The sequence below is a fragment of the Girardinichthys multiradiatus genome, chromosome 12 (assembly GCF_021462225.1).
Source record: "Girardinichthys multiradiatus isolate DD_20200921_A chromosome 12, DD_fGirMul_XY1, whole genome shotgun sequence".
Lineage (NCBI taxonomy): Eukaryota > Metazoa > Chordata > Actinopteri > Cyprinodontiformes > Goodeidae > Girardinichthys > Girardinichthys multiradiatus.
In genome coordinates this window covers 16,743,499-16,766,263 of record NC_061805.1, presented here as the reverse complement: position 1 = coordinate 16,766,263, position 22,765 = coordinate 16,743,499, and positions in this window count along the sequence as shown.

Below are 22,765 nucleotides of genomic sequence, written 5' to 3'. Positions count from 1 at the left end.
AAGAAAACACGTAGTCCTGATCTGGAGGCATTTTATATAAACTGTAAACCGTTTTATTCACCGAGAGAGTTTTCCTCGTTTATAATAATTGGCTCATATTTTCCACCGCATGGCTGCACTTCTGCCGTGGAAAAACATCTCGCTGAGCTGATTACAGATGTGGAGAAAAAATACCCTCACTCTACCAGAGACAAAACACACTGGACCATTGTTACACAGCTTTAAAGGACTCATATCATGCTGTTACCAGGGCTGCTCTGGGTTTTTCGGATCATTATCTAATCCACCTCATCCCAACCTACAAACAGAGACTAAGAGCTTCCAAACCCAAGGTTCACACTGTTAAGAAGTGGACTGAGGAATCAAAGCAGATGCTACAGGCCTGCTTTGAATACACAGACTGGACTGTTTTTGAAACTTCAGTCACTGACTTAAACCAACTAACTGATGTGGTGACATCATACATCAGTTTCTGTGAGGACATGTGTGTGCAGACCAAGACCTTCTGCACCTTTGGGAACAACAAGCCATGGTTTACTCCACACCTCAGGAAACTGCGCAGGGAAAAGGAAGAAGCTCACAGGAGTGGAGATTGGGGGCGATACAGGCAGGCCAGGAACAGACTAACTTTTTCAATTCAATTCAATTCAGTTTATTTATATAGCGCCAATTCACAACACATGTTGTCTCAAGGCACTTCACAAGTCAGGTACATACATTCCAATTAATCCTAATCATTGAACAGTGCAGTCAGAGTTAGTTATTTATTCAAATTGGATAAAAAGCTTTTCTGTCTAAGGAAACCCAGCAGAGTGCATCCAGTCAGTGACTTGCAGCATTCCCTCCTCCTTTATGAGCATGTAGAGACAGTGGACAGTGACTGGCGTTGACTTTGCAGCAATCCCTCATACTGAGCATGCATGTAGTGACAGCAGAGAGGAAAAACTCCCTTTTAACAGGAAGAAACCTCCAGCAGAACCAGGCTCAGTGTCAGCGGCCATCTGCCATGACTGACTGGGGGTTTGAGAGAACAGAGCAGAGACACAAAGAGAACAAAGAAGCACTGATCCAGGAGTACTTTCTATGGGGAGGAAAAGTAAATGTTAATGGATGTAGCTCCTTTAGTCGTTTCATCTAAAGGATGTAGCTCCTTTAGAAAGAAAGAACAGATAAACTCTGAGCCAGTTTTCAAGGTTAGAGTCTGAAAGAGAGCACATATAATTAGTTACAGTAAAGCTCAGTCAATCGCCATGTCTAGGAGAGAGAAAGGATTAAACACTAAAAGACAGGGCCATGTGAATCATCGGTAGAAGGTGAGCATTAAGTTGTTGCCAGCAGAAGCTTGGACGATTCCCCTCTCCAGAAAGGTGTCACAGGTAGACACAGAGCCAGGCCAGGTGTAGCTTCTAGGAAGAGAAAAGAGAGATCAAGGTTAAAAGCTGAAATAACAGCAAATAATGCAAAATTGGAGAGTAGTGTGAGAATGTAGCAAAGAGGGTGAAAGTGGTCATTATGTCCTCCAGCAGCCTAAGCCTATAGTAGCATAACTACACAGATAGTTTCAGTTCAGATTATTTAGTTAAACGGCGCTTATTTACAACAATGTCGTCTCAAGGCACCTCACAAAGGGTCCCACTGACGGTCATTGTTATAATAAAAACCACAAGGATTGGGATACCTCTCTCTGTCAGACTAATTATAACCATTGGAAAAGAGAAGGGGTCATACAGGTAGCAAAAATGGAGGGTGTGTTTGCACCTCAACCATAACTGAGCCGGTTTAGGCTAAACCTGACTCCCCCCTTACTCCAACCAACAGGGAGGGAGCCTTCCTCCCTCCCTGATAAACTAAGCCACTCTAACTACAAGCTTTATCAAAAAGGAAAGTTTTAAGCCTAGCCTTAAAAGTAGACAGGGTGTCTGCCTCACGGACCAAAACCGGGAGCTGGTTCCACAGGAGAGGAGCCTGATAACTAAAGAATCTGCCTCCCATTCTACTTCTAGAGACTCTAGGAACCACCATTAAACCTGCAGTCTGAGAATGAAGTGCTCTGTTAGGAAAATATGGAACAATCAGATCTCTGATGTATGATGGAGCTGGATCATTAAGGGCTTTATATGTGAGGAGGAGAATTTTAAATTATATTCTGGATTTAACAGGGAGCCAATGAAGGGAAGCTAAAATAGGAGAAATATGATCTATCTTTTTAATTTTCATCAGAACTCTTGCTGCGGCATTTTGAATCAGCTGAAGGCTTTTAACTGCATTTTGTGGACATCCTGATAGTAGAGAATTACAATAGTCCAGCCTTGAAGTATCAAATGCATGGACTAGTTTTTCAGCGTCACTCCTGGATAGGATATTTCTAATTTTGGCAATGTTCCAGAGGTGAAAGAAGGAAATCCTAGAAACCTGTTTAACATGGGATTTAAATGACATATCCTGGTCAAAAGTAACACCAAGGTTTTTAAATTTTTTACCGGAGGTCAATTTAATGCCATCCAGGTTAAGTGATTGACTAAGCAGTTTCTTTTTTAAAGACTCCGGTCCAAAGACGACAACTTCTGTCTTGTCTGAATTTAGAAGCAAAAAATTTTAAGTCAGCCAAGTTTTTATATCTTCAAGACATGCTTGTAGTCTATCTAACTGGTTGGGCTCATCAGGATTTATGGATAAGTAAAGCTGAGTATCATCAGCGTAACAGTGAAAATTTATCCTATGCTGCCTGATAATTTGACCTATTGGAAGCATATATATAGTAAAGAGAATTGGCCCAAGTACTGAACCCTGTGGTACTCCACAATTAACCCTGGAGTTTAAAGATGATTTATCATTTACATGAACAAACTGGAATCTGTCAGACAGATACGATTTAAACCAGCCTAACAAAGGAGATCAAAGCAGCCAAGAGAAGCTACAGTGAGAAGCTAAAGAACAGCCTTTCTACTGGTGATACCTTGGCTGTATGGACTGGTCTGAGAAACCTGACGGACCATAGGAGCACCCCCACCCATCCTGAACAGATTCCTCACCTGGCTAATTGTCTCAATGGCTTCTACTGCAGACATGACAGGAAGCCGTTCACGCCTCAAATCATCTCCTCCACATCCCATTCAGGAACAAATTCTTCCCATAAAGCTACCAACCCCCTACCTTCAGATCCTCCGCCTGCACTAAAGATCTCTGAGTAAGATGTAAACAGGCTCTTTCAGCGCACGAAAACAAAGAAAGCTGGAGGACCTGATAACTTCTCCCCATCATGCCTGAATGCCTGTGCAAATCAACTCGCTCTGATCTTCACCCGGATCTTAAACAAGTCACTGGAGACGTGTGAGGTCCCCTCCTGCCTCAAACGATCCACCATCATCCCGGTGCCCAAGAAACCCACCATCCTAGGATTAAATGACTACAGGCCTGTAGCCCTGACGTCTGTGGTCATGAAATCCTTTGAGCGGCGGGTGCTGAAGCACCTGAAAGACATCACAGTCCCCCTACTGGACCTCCTGCAGATGCTGTCAACTTAGGCCTACACTTCATCCTGCAACCCCTCGACCGTCCAAGGACGAACGCCAGGATCCTGTTTGTAGACTTCAGCTCGGCCTTCAACACCATCATACCAGACATTCTCCATCAGAAGCTCACCCAGCTCAACATCCCAGCCTCCACCTGTCAGTGGATCAACAGCTTCCTGACAGACCGACAGCAGTAGGTGAGACTAGGGAACATCCTCTGCCGAACCAGATCAATACGTACTGGTGCCCCCCAGGGGTGTGTTCTATCCCCACTCCTCTTCTCTCTCTACACAAATGACTGCACCTCATCAGACTTGTCCGTGAAACTCCTGAAATTTGCAGACGACACCACTGTCATTGGTCTGATCCAGGATGGTGATGAGTCTGCATACAGACAGGAGGTGGATCGGCTGGTACACTGGTGTTGTCAGAACTACTTTGAACTCAACCCACTCAAGACTGTAGAAATGGTGGTGGACTTTCGGAGAACACCACCCCATACACCCCCCTCACCATCCTCAACAACACTGTAGCAGCTGTGGAGCACTTCAGGTTCCTAGGAACCACCATCTCTGAGGACCTGAGATGGTCCTCACACATAGACACTGTTCGAAAGAAGGCCCAGCAGAGACTGTACTGGTCCTTCTCAAAATATTAGCATATTGTGATAAAGTTCATTATTTTCCATAATGTCATGATGAAAATTTAACATTCATATATTTTAGATTCATTGCACACTAACTGAAATATTTCAGGTATTTTATTGTCTTAATATGGATGATTTTGGCATACAGCTCATGAAAACCCAAAATTCCTATCTCACAAAATTAGCATATCATTAAAAGGGTCTCTAAACGAGCTATGAACCTAATCATCTGAATCAACGAGTTAACTCTAAACACCTGCAAAAGATTCCTGGGGCCTTTAAAACTCCCAGCCTGGTTCATCACTCAAAACCCCAATCATGGGTAAGACTGCCGACCTGACTGCTGTCCAGAAGGCCACTATTGACACCCTCAAGCAAGAGGGTAAGACACAGAAAGAAATTTCTGTACGAATAGGCTGTTCCCAGAGTGCTGTATCAAGGCACCTCAGTGGGAAGTCTGTGGGAAGGAAAAGGTGTGGCAGATAACGCTGCACAACGAGAAGAGGTGACCGGACCCTGAGGAAGATTGTGGAGAAGGGCCGATTCCAGACCTTGGGGGACCTGCGGAAGCAGTGGACTGAGTCTGTAGTAGAAACATCCAGAGCCACCGTGCACAGGCGTGTGCAGGAAATGGGCTACAGGTGCCGCATTCCCCAGACCTGGGCTACAGAGAAGCAGCACTGGACTGTTGCTCAGTGGTCCAAAGTACTTTTTTCAGATGAAAGCAAATTCTGCATGTCATTCAGAAATCAAGGTGCCGGAGACTGGAGGAAGACTGGGGAGAAGGAAATGCCAAAATGCCAGAAGTCCAGTGTCAAGTACCCACAGTCAGTGATGGTCTGGGGTGCCGTGTCAGCTGCTCGTGTTGGTCCACTGTGTTTTATCAAGGGCAGGGTCAATGCAGCTAGCTATCAGGAGATTTTGGAGCACTTCATGCTTCCATCTGCTGAAAAGCTTTGTGGAGATGAAGATTTCATTTTTCAGCACGACCTGGCACCTGCTCACAGTGCCAAAACCACTGGTAAATGGTTTACTGACCATGGTATCACTGTGCTCAATTGGCCTGCCAACTCTCCTGACCTGAACCCCATAGAGAATCTGTGGGATATTGTGAAGAGAACGTTGAGAGACTCAAGACCCAACACTCTGGATGAGCTAAAGGCCGCTATCGAAGCATCCTGGGCCTCCATAAGACCTCAGCAGTGCCACAGGCTGATTGCCTCCATGCCACGCCGCATAGAAGCAGTCATTTCTGCCAAAGGATTCCCGACCAAGTATTGAGTGCATAACTGTACATGATTATTTGAAGGTTGACGTTTTTTGTATTAAAAACACTTTTCTTTTATTGGTCGGATGAAATATGCTAATTTTGTGAGATAGGAATTTTGGGTTTTCATGAGCTGTATGCCAAAATCATCCGTATTAAGACAATAAAAGACCTGAAATATTTCAGTTAGTGTGCAATGAATCTAAAATATATGAATGTTAAATTTTCATCATGACATTATGGAAAATAATGAACTTTATCTCAATATGCTAATATTTTGAGAAGGACCTGTACTTCCTGAGGCAACTCAAGAAGTACAACCTTCCATAGGAGCTGCTGGTCATCTTCTACACTGCCATCATTCAGTCTGTCCTGTCTTCATCCATCTCAGTGTGGTTTGGCTCATCCAAAAAACAGGACAGGTCCAGACTGCAATGAATAATCAGGACTGCAGAGAGAATAATCAGGGCTGACCTTCCCTCCATCCAGGACTTATACAGGTCTAGGGTCAGAAAAAAAGCTGCAAAAATATCTGCAGACCCCACACACCCTGCACATAAACTGTTTAGAGTTTTACCTTCAGGCCGGCGCTACAGAGCACTGTTCACTAAAACCAGCTGCCACAGAGACAGTTACTTCCCCCAGGCTGTTTCTCTGATGAACATTTAATAGAGTACCAAACAACATCATACTGAAGTTGCAAATGCCCCTTTTTATTTATATATGTGTATATTTGTATATTGTATTTATGTACAGTATATTCTGTAATGCAAAAACAAAACCAGAGAGCAAAGTGTACCGGAGTCAAATTCCTTGTTTGTATGTACGAACTTGGCAATAAAGCTGATTCTGATTCTGATTAGGTACACCTTGCTAGTACCGGGCTGGACCTCCCTTTGCCTTCAGAACTGCCTTAATCCTTTGTGGCATAGATTCAACAAGGTACTAGAAACATTCCTCAGAGAGTTTGGTCCATATTGACATGATAGCATCACACAGATGCTGCAGATTTGTCGGCTGCACATCCATGATGCGAATCTCCCGTTCCACCACATCCTAAAGGTGCTCTGTTGGATTGAGAATACTCAGGTAGGCTGTGGCATTGACACAATGGTCAATTGGTACTAAGGGCCCCAAAGTGTGCCAAAAAATTTTCGCCCACACCATTACAACACCACCACCAGCCTGAACCCTTGATACAAGGCAGGATGGATCCATGCTTTCATGTTGTTGATTCTGACTCTACCATCCGAATGTCACAGCAGAAATCAAGACTCATCAGACCAGGCAACGTTTTTCCAGTCTTCTATTGTCCAATTTTGGTGAGCCTGTGCGAATTGTAACCTCAGTTTCCTATTCTTTGCTGACAGGAGTGGCTGCTGTAGCCTATCCGCCTCAAGGTTTGACGTGTTGTGCGTTCAGAGATACTCTTCTGCATTCCTTGGTTGTAACGGGTGGTTATTTGAGTTACTGTTGCCTTTCTATCAGCTCAAACCAGTCTGGCCATTCTTCTCTGACCTCTGGCATCAACAAGGCATTTGCGTCCACAGAACTGCCGCTCACTGGATATTTTCTCTTTTTCAGACTATTCTCTGTAAACCCTAGAAATGAAAATCCCAGTAGATCAGCAGTTTCTGAAATACTCAGACCAGTCCGTCTGGCACCAACCGCCATGCCACGTTCAAAGTCACTAAAATCACCTTTCTTCCCCATTCTGATGCTCGGTTTGAACTGCAGCAGATCGTCTTGACCATTTCCACATGCCTAAATGCATTGAGTTGCTGCCATGTGATTGGCTGATTAGAAATTTGCGTTAACGAGCAGTTGAACAGGTGTACCCAATAAAGTGGCCGGTGAGAGTATATGTCAATAGTGATTAAACGTTAACAATATTAACTAAGTTTTAATTGGTGACGAATCCTACCTTAACACTTTTTTAGGATTTAACTGTACATGTCAGTCCTTATTCCTAGGTATCATTTTTTGTGTCCAACAGAAAACAGTAAGGCTGATATGTTTATATGAGTTGGATTTTGAGTGAATATATCAAGTAAGTTTGGTCATAAATATTGTAGTTGCCAAATTTTCTGTGTTGAAGCAGGAATCTAGGTTCGTTTTCAGCATTAAGTAGTTTAGCGACCGAGCTAATGCTAGCTAGCTGTGCTTCTTAACGCTGAGCCTGTTGTTGCCAATAAACAGCACATCTTAGTTGTGGTTGTCACGGAAAAGTTTTACCTGCTACATTGTTAGAATTTATTTAAAAAATGTCATTCCTATGTCAGTAACAATTTTATTCCCTAACCATAAACTATGTACAGCATTTTTGTTTCTCATTAACAAACTAGATGACCTATGAAGGAAACAGTAAAGCAGTAAAGGTGGTGCATTTTCTTCTGCAAATGTTTTATTACTTTGAATTATTTAATAAAAATTAAGTTGTAAATATTTCCATTGTTCCTAAAATCTAAGTCAAAATTAAACAGAATAGTTTGAAGCCATTTTAAGTAATTAAAATTAATTAAATTAACCTTAATTAAATTATCCTGAGTAGAATAACCCTAAAATGGGTTAGAATTTAAATTATGCACATTGTTACAGCAAGTTAATTGTTTTAATTCTAACCTTCATTTATTCATCTTCTATACCGCTTATTCTACAGTGGGTCGTGGGGAAGCTGGTGCCTATCTCCAACAGTCTACGAGCGAGAGGCGGGGTACACCCTGGACAGGCCACCAGCCCATCGCAGGGGAACACAGACAGGAAAAACAACCAATGTGGAGAGACCATTTAAGCTAACAGTCATGTTTTTGGACTGTGGGAGGAAGCTGGAGTACCCGGTGAGAACCCATGCATGGGGAGAACATGGGAACTCCATGCAGAAAGACCCCTGGCTGGGAGTCGCATTTTACTATAATAAAAATATAAATGCCTATTCTTGACTTGTTTGCTGAGGAATTAGGGGATAAAAATAATATGAGCACTTATCGTACCTTACACAAGCAAGGTTTAGACAGCATTCTTCTGTTATACAATTTGCACAAAAATCCTGAAGCCGTAGGTTTTAAAAAGATGTGATAATCTAACTGTATCAGAGAGCAGTCTTACAGAAGCACATTCAGAGGTGCATACTACCACCTACTGTACATCATTGTATAACTCCACCCACTGTATTCTGAGCCTGAGATCACGTGACACCAAGTCACCGATGTAAATTCGTATTCTCAAAGAAAAGAAATCGTATTCACCAACTGCTATAGCATATTGTATTCATAAAGAATAAACCACAACTGTAAACTTGAACTTTGTGTTTGCAATTTCTTGAAGCTGTAACATTTTATTTTGTATTCTTATAGAGAAAATATACAATACCTCTTTTGGATTTTACTTGTGCACAACTATTGACTAATATGCACACATTTCCGTCTTTACATACACATTGTTTTTGACAGCGTTCTTACCCCATAATTATTCAACAACAAAATAACCAACCATTTAAAGACCAACAGAGACCATAAAGCTTTTAGAGTTGGTGTTGTCATCTCAATTTTCAAATCCCCTCCCTCCCTCTGCCTCCTCTATTGAAGTGTCATCTGATCTGTTGAATTACTGACAAACCCACAGTCATCATGGTAACGCTCTGCCTTTCTCTCTGGCAGCATTCATAGCAGCTGCATTACATTCACCTCAAACCGATGAAATAACAGCTCTGTAGAAGAAAAAAAAATGTATTGAGGTTCCCTCACCTATTACTATACCATCTACTTGACATCTGAGGTTTTTAATTTTTGCATTAAAATTAGAATCAAGAAATCCTACTGATTCTACAAAATATCACAACCCAGAAAAGCATCTAAAATATTTTATGTGTTTTTATACAATTACTAAAATCAATATTTTATTTTCCTAAATATTTTTGTCTCTTGGAGTAATTTTGGTAGCAAATCCTTGCAAATTTCCATGTTTTCTCCATTTGTGGACAATGGCTCTCAATGTCATTTACTGTAGTCCTAATTCCTTAAAAATGCCTTTGTGGTCATTTCCTGATTAATAGATGTCAATGATTTTATTTCGCATCTGTTTTTGACTTTCTTTAAGTTGGGGTTTATTGTGTTGCATTTTACAATCTTTTAGCCTACTTCATGTTGTCAAACATGTTCATATGATTTCTATATTCTACAAACTTAGCAATAATAAGGCTTGGGTGTGGCTAGAGAAATTTAACTCAGTTTGAGGGGCATTTACTTTTGCACACAGGACCAGTTTGGTTTGGATATGTTTTTTTTTTATCAAGATTTGGTCAAGATTTGAAAATAGAGTTTTGGATTTGCTTAGGTAATATTTACCATTTAGATGTGTTTGATGAACTGTGAAATTTAAGTGTGAAACAAAAAAAAAAATAACACAAAGGCAGCTTATATAACAACATGGGAGTACTAAACAAAAAAAAAAATGTGTACAGTTTATTTTTGAAGTTTTGCACTGTTTATCTTTCATTTAAGCAAGCATGCAAGACCCTTTTAATGTTTTAGCTCTAAAGTGATTTGCAGATACATCTCTACAAAGATCACACTAATTGTTTCACTAAAATATTGTGTGTTTATGAAGTGTTGATCAGGTAAAAAGAAAAAATTCTTAAGATTTATTTTAGTTTATTTAATAAAAAATTACAGTTTTTGTGGCCTTTGAGTACATTGATCTTAATGATTTTGGCCCAAGTTTGGACACCACTGCTCTAATACAAACTTGTTTAAAGGTTCATAAAGCAGGGCTAAGATGAACCGCTATGACATTGGAATTTACGTCAGATCAGTATGAACTGAATGTTTGATGACTTCCCAGCCATTACAAAAGGCTTTTGCTAGTGCTCTCCCTATGTCTGTTTTTTCAGAGTTTAGTTATGAGATATTTCTTTCTTTTGGGCCAACATGAGTGACTAAACACTGACCTGTATCAAGTATTTGATGAAATGTTGTTTCCGATGGTTTGAAAACATGTTTTTTTTGGCAAATTACACAGTGGTTCAAGTTTGCCTCCAAGGGAACAAGACAATCCAGCAACATTCAGATAAGCTCTGCAAGGTTAGAAAACAAAGCATAACTGCAGTACACTCAATGAACTCACTTTTACCTACCAGCTGTTGTGTGATTTCTTTAAATTAATAAGAACACAGCAAAATGAGGCTATAGCTTTTAATGCACTTTATTGTTCCTTTTGTGTTTTTCTATTTTGGTATTGATAAATAATTAGCCTCAATACAAGTAATTGCAACTTCGTGTTTCCTTAACTCAGTAAAAACTGTCTGAACCTGATTTTCTAGTATTTCGTGGGGGTGGGGGGGTTAAATGGATTTTTCTGCAGATTAGATTAGGAAGCCTCTTTGCTGTTTTTTTATAAATGCTCTTTCTGCCTGAGGCACATTTACATAAAAGATTATGAAAGACACAAACGACTGGTTTATTTACTTTGCCCTGTAAAAGACTGTTACCTGGATTCAGATGCACTTAAACTGATTAATAAAGAATTAAAACAGGTGCAAAATCTAAAAAATTATAAATGATTGCCTGAACTTCTAGACATGCAATGTTAATGCTCCATACAGTCTATGAGTCCCCCAAAGTGGTCAAATAATCATTACTCAAATTAGCCCAAAAATAGGTCAGACTGCCCTCTTGTGAAAGGAAAAGGGGGCATTTACTTTACTTGTTTATTAATATGCACCAATAAAAAGATTCTCTTTTGGGTCTTCTTTTTAGACTTCTAAATGGCTGTTTGATCACTTTCACTCAGAACCTTTTAGTCCAATTATTTACTCAGTATTTTCATAAAAGCTGTTTTTTTATCCTTAGAAAATAAAATACAGTGACTATTGTTTAAATTATCAAACCTTCAAATGATTAAGTGAATACACTACAGGTGCAGATTTGTGGTTGACCATTCTGTGATAGATATTTTATTTCACAGCCACAAAACTCACTATTATCCTCCTGTGAGAGTCATTTCAAGTACTTAGCATTTTGAGTTGAGTGAATCTTCTAGCTGAGGTAATATTATTACTGGGTCAGGGGTAATGAACACGTTCAAACAAATCTGCAGAAGTCTGGATTAGCTGCAGATCAGGTAATGTATAGGCTACACTATGTTTAATAAGGCAATGGTGGAATCTTAAATACTTAAAGTCACATAAAATCATACTCAATTAAACTGCAAGGCACATACGCAATAGTGTGACAGGTCATGAATTAGTTATGGATTCCTCACTGCTCAATGTAAGTATGCATTTTGTAGAATTTGCAACACATCGATCACACAGGTTATTTTAAAGTTAATTTAAATTAGAAATGACTTTGTCAATAAATGATTTTTCCATAAATTATATGTCTACAAGTACTGTGAGACTACAGTAAGAGGTAACTTTTTTGTTAAAAGTTTTTATATTGGACTCTATTGTAATAATGTAATGGATGAACTCCCTGTACATGTTTTACATCCCAGCCTCAGCAGATGCACCTGAAACTCTACAGCAAACATGGCTCGATTTTCCCGGAGGAAAACAGACAAAAAGTTATTTTAATAGTTTTGGGCAAACAGATCCTTTAACTTGTGCACAGACCTTGTTCTACAGGCGGGCCATCCTCCCTGCACACATCTGCTCTTGCTAATGCCATCTTCAAACAGCATTTTGGATGCTCAGGTGAGTGCTGTTGTGCTGGTGTGAATTGCAGACCTTGTGCTGAACATTGATGCACTGCCTCCATTATCGCCCTGCCTCCTTCCATGGAGCCAAAGCTATTGTTTATGACACTGACACATGCAGTAATGGGTATTTCACTTCTGCGCCTATACTGAACGTGCATTGAAACTGGAAACATAGATAAATATGGTGCGTATCCACAACATCAGTAAATTTCAGTTTCATCAACCGAGGCATTAGAGTGATCACCGGTGTGGTGGTAGAGCCGCTCAATGCATAGACCTATGCCTTCAGTGTAAACTGAAATCATAATGTTGCTTTACAAGAGCTGAAAAGATCCCATGAGTAAAACTGTAACAATCACAAATTCACTATCTCATTGTGTTGGCCTTTGTTATTTCTTGGACTTAAACGTTTGGGGATATCATGCTCGAAAACTTGTAAAAGAGACTCTGCCAAAACCTCTCTTCAGGAATATAATCAAACACATGTACAAATGTGTCTCAGGGGGGATTTAGAGAAGTTCCGACCTACAGTAGAAGTCAGACGAATCTTTCAGTGCAGTGCCTCCCCGCAGACAGCCGAACATGGCAGCTGTCACTAACAAGGAAAGTCACATGCCACTCTACTGTTTTATGTTCAAATACAAACACAGACTCAGGAGTATTAGTGCCAGATATTTTCAATTATCGTGTGTCAACCTTTATCTCTCCACATTTGCTGCTCTACAGCTGGATTGATGCCTCCCTTCTTTCATATTCCAAGCACAGTTGTACTTCAGAAGGGAAAGATGGAGAAGAAGAAGATCATAACTGTTTCATCTAACTTTTATGTAAGTGTTTGAGATTCTAGTTGCCTGGGGGTACATGGTGCACACAGTTAAATTCTTTAAGAATGCTTTTAAAGGCACAATGATTGTAAATAAAAACGGAGGCTCCTGGGAAATGTTTGTCTTGTTCATTTCCAAAAAGAGGGGATTATCAGTTCAGGGGATGATTGAGTTTTCAGAAATGGGGAAAATCTGGTTCAGTTGCATTGCTGAAAGTGCAAGTTTATATAATAGCAATTCACAGCATGGTTCTACATCTTTATGGTAGTTTTCTATTACAGTACAACAAAAAGCCTTTTTCTGTTTACATAGCGAGCTTGCATCAAGTGGAGGATTGTGCACATAAAATTACCATAATAGGCAGCCGTGGAGTTTGCTAATGTGCTTTTCTGGATGAGAGGGCATGCAGAGACTCGCTGAGGAACTGACAATGTAGTGGGAAAAAAACAAAGAAAAAAACCCATAATGATTGGAATATCCTCATTTTTTCAAGCCCTGTTTAGTACACGGATGTGCAACCACCCTGGGAACACAGAGGTTACCCCACATCTGGAGAAATGAGTTTGACCCTCTCAAAGGGCACAGGGAGTTGCCCCTTAAAGCTGCAAACAAAAGCAGCAGTGGCGAGCGCGAGCCCAGAGCGCCATTCATCGCGGCTAATGACTTGTTCATTAAGAGTGATGATGGATAAAGACTTCTCATGCTGAGATGAAATCAAGATTTATATGCGTTGTTTCCTCACCCAACTTGTGGGAAGATCATCATCATTTAATTCTATCTCTGCGGCCGGTGATGGGCATCCAGAGAGCGGGCTATCAAACGGTGCAGTCAGCTGGCAAAATCCAAAACGTGCCGTTGGCACATCTGGAGCTTGCCGTCGCAGCTGAGGGTGAGCAATGGCTGCTGGCGGGTGGCCAAATTACAGGCAGAGACGCTTCAGGACTCCACAGCCTCCACCCTGGCTTCTCCTCGTTTAGATCATCATCATTATTTATTTGCTTATTTATTATTTTTTTCCATTATGTGCGCTGTGTTGCATTTCAATAGCAGTTTTTTCCCCCCCAGCTTAAGCGCATTATCACACCGCACTAGACCCGCGACCCACCTCTCTCTGTAGGTTCTTATCTCTAGCTGGAAATAGGCCTCAAGACACTTCATCAGTGTCCTTCACCCTGCTATCTGCTGCTCCCAACTTTTATTAAAACTTCAGCCTTTATCAGCTCCTGGGTAATTCAGGCATGACAAATTGGGCACCAGATGCCACCTCCATTTGAGGCTGCTGTACATCTCTTGCTCCCCTATCAAGACAATGGGAGGTGGCAGGCTGCAGCATTGTGGGAAACCCACCTTTAGCCCATCACATCAGGTTACCTCAACAAACTTCCAACATCCCTCTGAATGTTGAATACTTCATCTCGGAAACGTTCCTCACTATGGATTGGGGCAGTAAGGTTTAACTTTATCAGTGATATGAGAGAACTTTTGCACTTTATTGTCTGTAAACAACAACAAAAAAAACACAATAAAGACACAAAAATTGTCCATTGAGGTCTCTTCCCAGATGCAGTTTATTCTTTTGCATGTTGTTTTGTGCACCTAAATGTGACGGTTCTGCTTTTAGATGTGAAGAAGGAAAGATCAGCATTTGTTTTATAGTACAGAAAGAATGTGTTTTAAAAACTGAACAAGAACTGTTTTGAGAATAAGAATTTGTCTTGAGAGCCTGAATGATAAATAAAAACTAGAGACAAACCGGTAAATCAGCTGGGGACTAGAATCTAACAATTTTGATGTTGACCAGCCAAGAACTCACACATGCCCGTTGAAAACTCAAATGTAAGACCTTTTTTAAGATCAGTAAATACATCATACTTTACATGCTACCAGGCTGCATTAACCATAACACTCTTCTGTGCAGAAGTTGTTACTGGTGATTGAAGATTCAGTTAGCTATTTTCAGTGTCAGTTTCAGGGTTTTTAAAAATTAAGTTGTAGAAAACACAAACTCTGTAAGAAGATTTTTAAAAAGAAACAATTTTGTGTGGAGGCAAGTCGTCTGATCATTCAGATGTAAACAAAAGGAGCCATCTGCCTCAAAATGTTAATTAATACCCACTTTGGGTTGTTTCATCAAACAAGACCGACTTTTTTAGTTTCCAACATCTGTCTGTTCTGGAACATGCTGGATTTGGAGATGTTGGAAGCCTTTTAGAAATCTCTCAGTTACGGTAAAGACCTACCTTGGCTGTGTCAGGGATGAGCAATTATTTTACCCAAAGGGCCACTTAGACAAAGGGCTGGCATTGGCAATCACATTGTGTGATTTATAAGTAATTAATTTGCATATATATACTACCAGTCAAAAGTTTTAGAATGCCTTTCTCACTTTGTGGGTCTCTTTATTTTCAAGACTATTTAAATTGTAGATTCTCACCAGAGACAATAAACCTGTGAATGAACATGGAATTATGTGGTAAACAAAAAGTGTAAAATAACTAAACATTTTAATATTTTAGATTTTTACAAAATACCCACCCTTTGCTTTGATTACTGCTTTGCTCTCTTGGCATTCCCTCCATGAGCTTCATGAGGTGGTCACCTAAATTAGTCTTTTTTCACCTGCCTAAAACTTTTGCACAGTACTGTGTGTATATATATATATATATATATATATATAAATATATATAGATATAAGTGTGTGTGTGTGTGTGTACCTGCTGTTTCGTCTGTGATCCTGACCAGGTATGACCAGGGCTGAGTAGGGACTACATGTGGTGTGAACAGACTGCTGTTCACTGAATGGCCATGGGACCAGGAGAAATTAGTTTTTCGAGGAGGTCGTGCAGGGAAAAGTTAATAATACTCAAGAGTGACTACAATAATATTAAGGACCACAATGGCTGGAGTCGGTCAAATCGAAATGTAATTTCAATATTTAAAAATCATAAACTATGCCTGAAGGCTGAAAGAAAAGAAAAAAGGCAACATGTCGGCTTACTGAATTACACAGAGGGGGGGGGCGCTGTATTTAACAACATCCTAAATTAGCTGATCACACATAAAGCTGTTCGGATGCTCAAATGGATGCCCCAAAACGCACAACAATACCACCATGAAACAGTGTGTTTGGTTCGGAAATTTATTGATGGTCCTTAAGCAAACTAGTGTCTGCAGGAGGAGGGAGCAGGCAAAAGGCAGTTGCCCATAATCAGACTCTGCATTGGGTCAAACAAGAGGTAGACCCCAGCTGAATCCGTGGAGCACAAATATCCAATATCCAACCTAAAACTAACTTCACTAGAGTCAAAAGTTGGCAGTTTTGTGCTTTTAAGTCCTTGGCCAAAATTGTAAGTTCTTCAGGCAAACTTTGGAGCATTACTAGTCCAGAGAGCAGCATCACCCTCTCTGCTTCTTCTGCCACATCAATATCCCTGTGCCTTATTTTATAAATTCTGCTTGGGTTGCGTTCCAAATAATTATCCTAGTGAATTATTTTATAGATGACAAAACAATATATACAACATTTTTGCCTATACATTAATACCAACATTATTTGTATTTTATTTATTTATGTTTTTATTTTCTATTTATTTATTTTTTAAGCAAATTTCTTTATTGTGACAAAGTCACACAGGAACATTATTAGCAGCACAGCACACTACACTGATGGCTTCAAACCATAACTCGAGCCGTGAGTGAGTCAATGAGAACAGAACAGATACCGTGATGAGTAGAGCGAGACCGAGTGGAGTGGAGCCGTGCCGCCTAAAAAGAACTGATGGAAATGGGGCATAATTTCCCCTTTAGATTGATGAAATATCTCTGAATTGAAATCAATAACAATATCAATAATTAAACAATATCAAATCCACTGGTTTGGGGACCAGTGGATTTCTTCTTTTTGCAGACAACGTGGTCCTGCTGGCTCCCTCTAACCAAGACCTACAGCATGCGCTGGGGCAGTTCGCAGCTGAGTGTGAAGCGGCTGGGATTAAGATCCTCTCCTTCAAGTCCGAGGCCATGGTTCTCTACCTGAAAAGGGTGGCTTGTCCTCTTCAGGTTGGAGTGGAGTTCCTGCCTCAAGTGGAGGAGTTCAAGTATCTCGGGGTCTTGTTCACAAGTGAGGGAAGAATGGAGCGGGAGATCAACAGACAGATTGGTGCGGCTGCCGCAGAAATGGGGGCACTGTGCCGGTCCGTTGTGGTGAAGAGAGAGCTGAGCCGAAAAGGGAAGCTCTTGATTTACCGGTCGGTCTACGTTCTTACCCTCACCTATGGTCATGAACTTTGAGTCATAACCGAAAGAACAAGATCCCGGATACAAGCGGCTGAAATGAGCTTCCTCCGTAGGGTGGCCGGGCACTCCCTTAGAGATAGGGTGAGGAGCTCGGCCATCCGGGAGGGGTTTGGAGTAGAGCCGCTGCTCCTCCACATCGAGAGGAGCCAGTTGAGGTGTTCCTCAACTGTTCCGGTATAGATGCGTTCAGGAAGTATCTACACCGGATGTCTCCTGGACGCACGCCTTCCTTGGGAGGTGTTCCAGGCACGTCCCACCAGGAGGAGGCCCAGGGGACGGCCCAGGACACGGTGGAGGGACTATGTCTCTCGGCTGGCCTGGGAACGCCTTGGGCTCCCCCCGGAGGAGCTGGAGAAGTAGTCTGGGGAGAGGGACGTCTGGGTGTCTCTGCTGAGTCTGCTGCCCCCGTGACCTGGTCCTGGATAAAGCAGAAGACGACGAACAAACCAACGAACGAACGAACAAATGACATCAATATTATGAAATCTGTTCAGTATAGTTTTTAAAAATAATCAGCATTCTGAATTGGCTAAAACCAGTTTTGCACTGTCAAAGCTTTACAAAAAGACCAGAAACCAGCAAAGCTCTGATTGACGCATCTTTAATAAAAACAATTTTAAACTTTAATAGCTGATTTGCTTCTATAGCTGCAAGTTACTTTGAGCTTTCCATGGAGCTTTTTAATGCAGTCCTTTTGAGGAGCACTGGACAGTTCACACAGTATTTACCAGCTCCTCCTCTACTTTTCATTATGGGCATTTCTTAAGATAGAACACAATGTATGATGCAATTAAAAAGAGAATACATAGCAGAATTCCACGCTCAGTTTGATAAACCCACATGAGGCAGATAAAGAAAAGGAATTACTCAATGTCATTAGTTCATAACTGACTGGAACAGACAATACACATCTACTCACGTGTGAGATAGGCTAATTTTGTGGTGTAAAAGATTTTGAAGTTGACAAGCGTGCCCATTAGGAGACCAGTTGGATTATTTACCCGAGCTCTTGGGATACAGACAGTATTCATGGGATATGGCCCCTGCCTTGACCTGCACATCATCTGCTCTTCATGGGATTCAGTGAGGGTCCTGTCTGTAAATAAGAATGATAAAGGGGCAGCAGGCGTGAAGCATGAGATTGGAAACCAAAGGCATCACACTGGGCTGTTGGATCTTAGTGATGTTTAGCAACACATAACTCTCAAAACTCTGCACATGAACCCCGAATTTGGCACAAGCTAGTACACAGCCACGCTCACAAGATAAGACATGCTTCTGAACACTCTCTCACACACTGCATTACATCGGCATCCTTATTTCACAAATGTGGCTTTCAAATGAGCTTATGATAATCCAAGCCTGCATTTGGACAGACATCCTGGTTCCAGCAGAGGATGCGCTGGGAATGAGAAGTCTGCAAAAATAACAGCATCATGTCAATCCACTTTGATTGTCAACAACTGTGCTGCATTTTATTTCTAACATCCTAACGTTTGGTCCAGCCATGCCCAGCGCTGCAGTGCTGGCCAAGATGCCAGCTGCGTTTCAAGGCTGAAATGTGTTTTAAGCGCTGCTGCAGGATGGTAATGTGTTCTGAAACCTGCCAGCCCATGAGCATCCCGAGGCAAATGGGAGAAGCAGTGGTTAAAAAGCAGGCTTTTTTATTGGGTCAGAGCCAAGGAGTAATCTACCACATAAAGGCATGTTGTAACCAGGGGCTATCATATGGGATACGCCTCCCAAAAGGCATCATTTTGTGCGGAAAGCTTCTATTATTTATTGCCAGTGGAATTTGGCACTAAGGGTCTTTTGTGGTCAATTAACATTTGGAATTAAAAAGCGCTTTACAAAGCCATGCTAAATACATTAGCAAACAGATTAATTTGTCAGTAACATAGCATCATCAAAGCCACTGTGTTGAACAGAAAAAACTGAGACTAATCTCTGAAATGGTAGTTTTTAACCAACTGGTTTTAATAATACACAAATTCTCTCATTGAAAAGCATTTCATTTTTACAGTTCTTATGTCAAACAAGTTTACAGGGTGAACTGGACGTTGGTACAGAAGTCAGTGATGAATTGAATCTATTAAGCAGGAGTCTTACAAACCGCAAAGTGAAAACATACCTAAAACAAGAGCATCATTAGGAAAATGAGCAAAGACCTGAACTTGGTGAGTTTCTGAGCAGAGATGAATGATGGCATCACACCTCAGTCCATTATAGACTCTATTTATACACTGGGACACAAAGGAGCAACACTAGTTAGAGGCTTCTCTCCAATTAGGTTATTACTGGTCTGGGAGCCTTTTTACTGAAGAAAATTTCAGAGTGGAAAATATGTCGTTAATCAAGTAGAAGAAAATCTATCCTGAAAAAGCTTTTTTTCCTTAGAGTTTTGAGTCAAGTAGTGTACTGCTCTTTGCTTAGTTTAAATGAATGTCTTTTTTATTCAGCTGATGAGCAACTATAAAAATAATATTTACTGGAAATACAATATTCATTATTGAATGCCTTGGTTCTTTGTGTTGGAAGAAGTCAAAACATGTAAGAGCATAGAAAGAAATACTGGAGAAAATGGCTTATTTAGTCAAGCTGGATTATTTGGTAGGATTATTTTTATGTGTGGTTTCTAAAGATGAACCATATCTGACTGATTTTGTTCTGGACATGCTACTTCACTTGTTTCATGTCTGGTCATGTCTGGTCCCAATGACAGGGTAGCAAGGACGTAAGAGCTATGTCCTCCATGTACTTGTCCAACTTTATTATGAAATAAACCAAATTCTGGTCACAAATGCTGTAAACCATTTTTACTCATAACGTCTAAGATTCCCATAACCATATTAGAGCCACTTTACAAGACCCCTCTTCTAAAGCAATAATGAAAAAAGTTATTGAGTGATAAAGCTCTAAAGATATTATAAACACTTTATAATACAGTACAATAGATTAAACAAGCTGTCATGATTCCAGCCCTTCAGCTCTACCTTGACTGTGCTGATTACTCATTGCCATCACCTGCACTGGGCTGCTCCTATTGAAACAGCTGCTCATCACAGAGCCAGGAATATCTCAAATCTGCCAAGAGTCTTAACCCACGCCAGGCTAGATGGTCACTATTCTTTAGTAGATTTAACTTCACCCTAGCCTATCAACCTGGCAACAAGAACATCAAGCCAGATGCCCTTTCTAGACTTCATCAGCTTTCTGTCTGTCCTTCTGATTCTGTTGATTATGACTACATCCTTTCCCCCAAGACCAGGCTAGCTCTTACCAGTATCGAAAGCTTGCTCAAGAGGAGTCATCAGAGACAACCACCTCCTGTTCAGTGTCCTAAGGGACTTCTGTATGTTCCTGAGGAGATGGTGTCTAAAGTCCTTCAGTTCTGTCATGGCTCTAAACTTTTCTTTCACCCAGGTATTACAAGGACTCTGGCAGTGGTACAGTCAGGATTCTGGTGGCCCACACTCAGAAAGGACACGCGAGAGTTTGTGTCAGCATGTCCCACCTGCTCCAGAGTTAAGCCCTATAGACGCCCTCCAGCCGGTCTACTAAGGCCTCTTCCTATTCCACATCGACCATGGTCCCACATCTCAATGGATTTTGTCACCGGCCTACCTCCTTCTCATGGTAACTCTGTACTCCTGTCCATAGACAGCCGAGGTCTTGCAGAGAGATCTGCAAGCTCCAAGATACCTGGTGGGTCAGAAGGTGTGGTTATCCACTAAGGATTTACCCATCAAGGTAAAGAATTGCAAGTTGGCAACCCGTTTTGTGGGTCCTTTTCCTATTGCCAAGGTTATTAACCCACTAGCTGTGCATCTCAGTCTACCTTCTTCATTGCATGTGCACCCCACCTTCCATGTCTCCAAGGTCAAACCTGTAAGGTCATCCAGGTTTTGCCCTCCTTCCAGACCCCCTCCACCCATCTGATCCTGCCTGTTTTTTGACCACAGATTTCTGCCAAGTCCTTCTGCTGTTCGGAAAAGTCCTGACCTCCCGTTGCTGAAACCTGCCTGTCTCTGACTCTGTTTCTGGATTACTGGACTACCCCTGCTTGAAACCCTCCAGTACTTTACCTTGGATTGTCTCAGGCCTCTGCATCTGGTTGGTGGAAATATTCTCTGTCCCCTGTTTGTTCCCGGAACCCCCAAGACCTCCTGTTGTCCACTTCCCCTTCCTCCCCAGCTGGATTTCAGTTCCCTGTGAAACTTCCATTCCTGTCCTTCCAGTCTGACCACTTACTGTGGAACCCCATCTACCCAATTATTATTTTTATAATAAATCATTTGGTTAACCGTTTTCTTGTCTGGCTGCGTTTTGGGTTCTGGCTGATTTGCTTCATCGTTACAGTACGATCTCGCCAGTATGAACCCACAGCCGAATCCCGATTGGTGTGCTAAGGTAGAGGGGGCTATTACTGACCTAGAAAGAAATGTCCAGGAGCTTTTACGGGGACCTTCTTCTCTTATGGTCACCCAGGTCCAAGCTAGATCCTCAGTTACTCAACCACTCCCCTCTACTGTCACTCCGACGGCTAATGCTAACAACGAGGCTAAGATTCCCCCCCCCCAGAGCGTTTTGATGGGGATCCTGAACAATGCAGACCTTTTTTAACCCAGTCTTCCCTGCTATTTGAACGCCAGCCCTCTGCCTTTCCTTCGGAACGGGCCAAGGTGGCCTATACAATCTCTCTACTGTCTGGTAAGGCTAAGCTTTGGGGAACTTCTGAGTGGGAGAATGATGCTGACAGCTGTGACTCATTTATACAGTTTTCTGATGAGATGAAGAGGGTTTTTGATCCTATTCGACCTGAGAGAGAGGCTGCCAGGAGACTGTTTTCTCTCAGACAGGGCTCTCGACCTGTTACTGACTATATTATCAATTTCCATGCCTTGAAGTCTAGTTGTTTTTGGAATAATGAAGCCCAGTTTGACGTTTTTTACCAGGTCTGTCAGATGATATCAAGGATGAAATTGCTACTCGTGACCCTCCCAAGACCCTTGAGGCCTTAGAAAGGCTGGCCACGCGGATTGACCAGCGCCTTCGTGAACGTAAGAGGGAGAGGTCATCATCTAATTATCAAAGACGAGTCTCAACCGTCCAGGTCAGTCCAAGCACTATGCCCCAAGTCTTCACTCCTCCTCCTGTTAACACCGAGGAGCCCATGCAACTGGGCAGGACCAGACTCTCCGCTGAAGAGAGGGAGAGGAGATTCAGGAATCAACTATGTTTCTATTGTGGAGAGAGGAATCATCGGGCCTTTAACTGTCCGTCAAAAGGACAGGCTCAGTAAAGTTCGGGAGGTCTTTGCTGAGCCCAATCCTCAGGTCTCAGAACCCTCCCCATAATCGGTGCACCATCAGATTTCCCGACTCTCCTGAAAATAAGGAGGTACCTGTTTTCATTGACTCTGGGGCTGATGCTAACTTTATTGATGTCAGCCTAGCTCATAAGCTCGCACTGGAGTTGGAACTTCTAGAGAGACCACGTGAGATTTTTGCTATTGATGGGCATC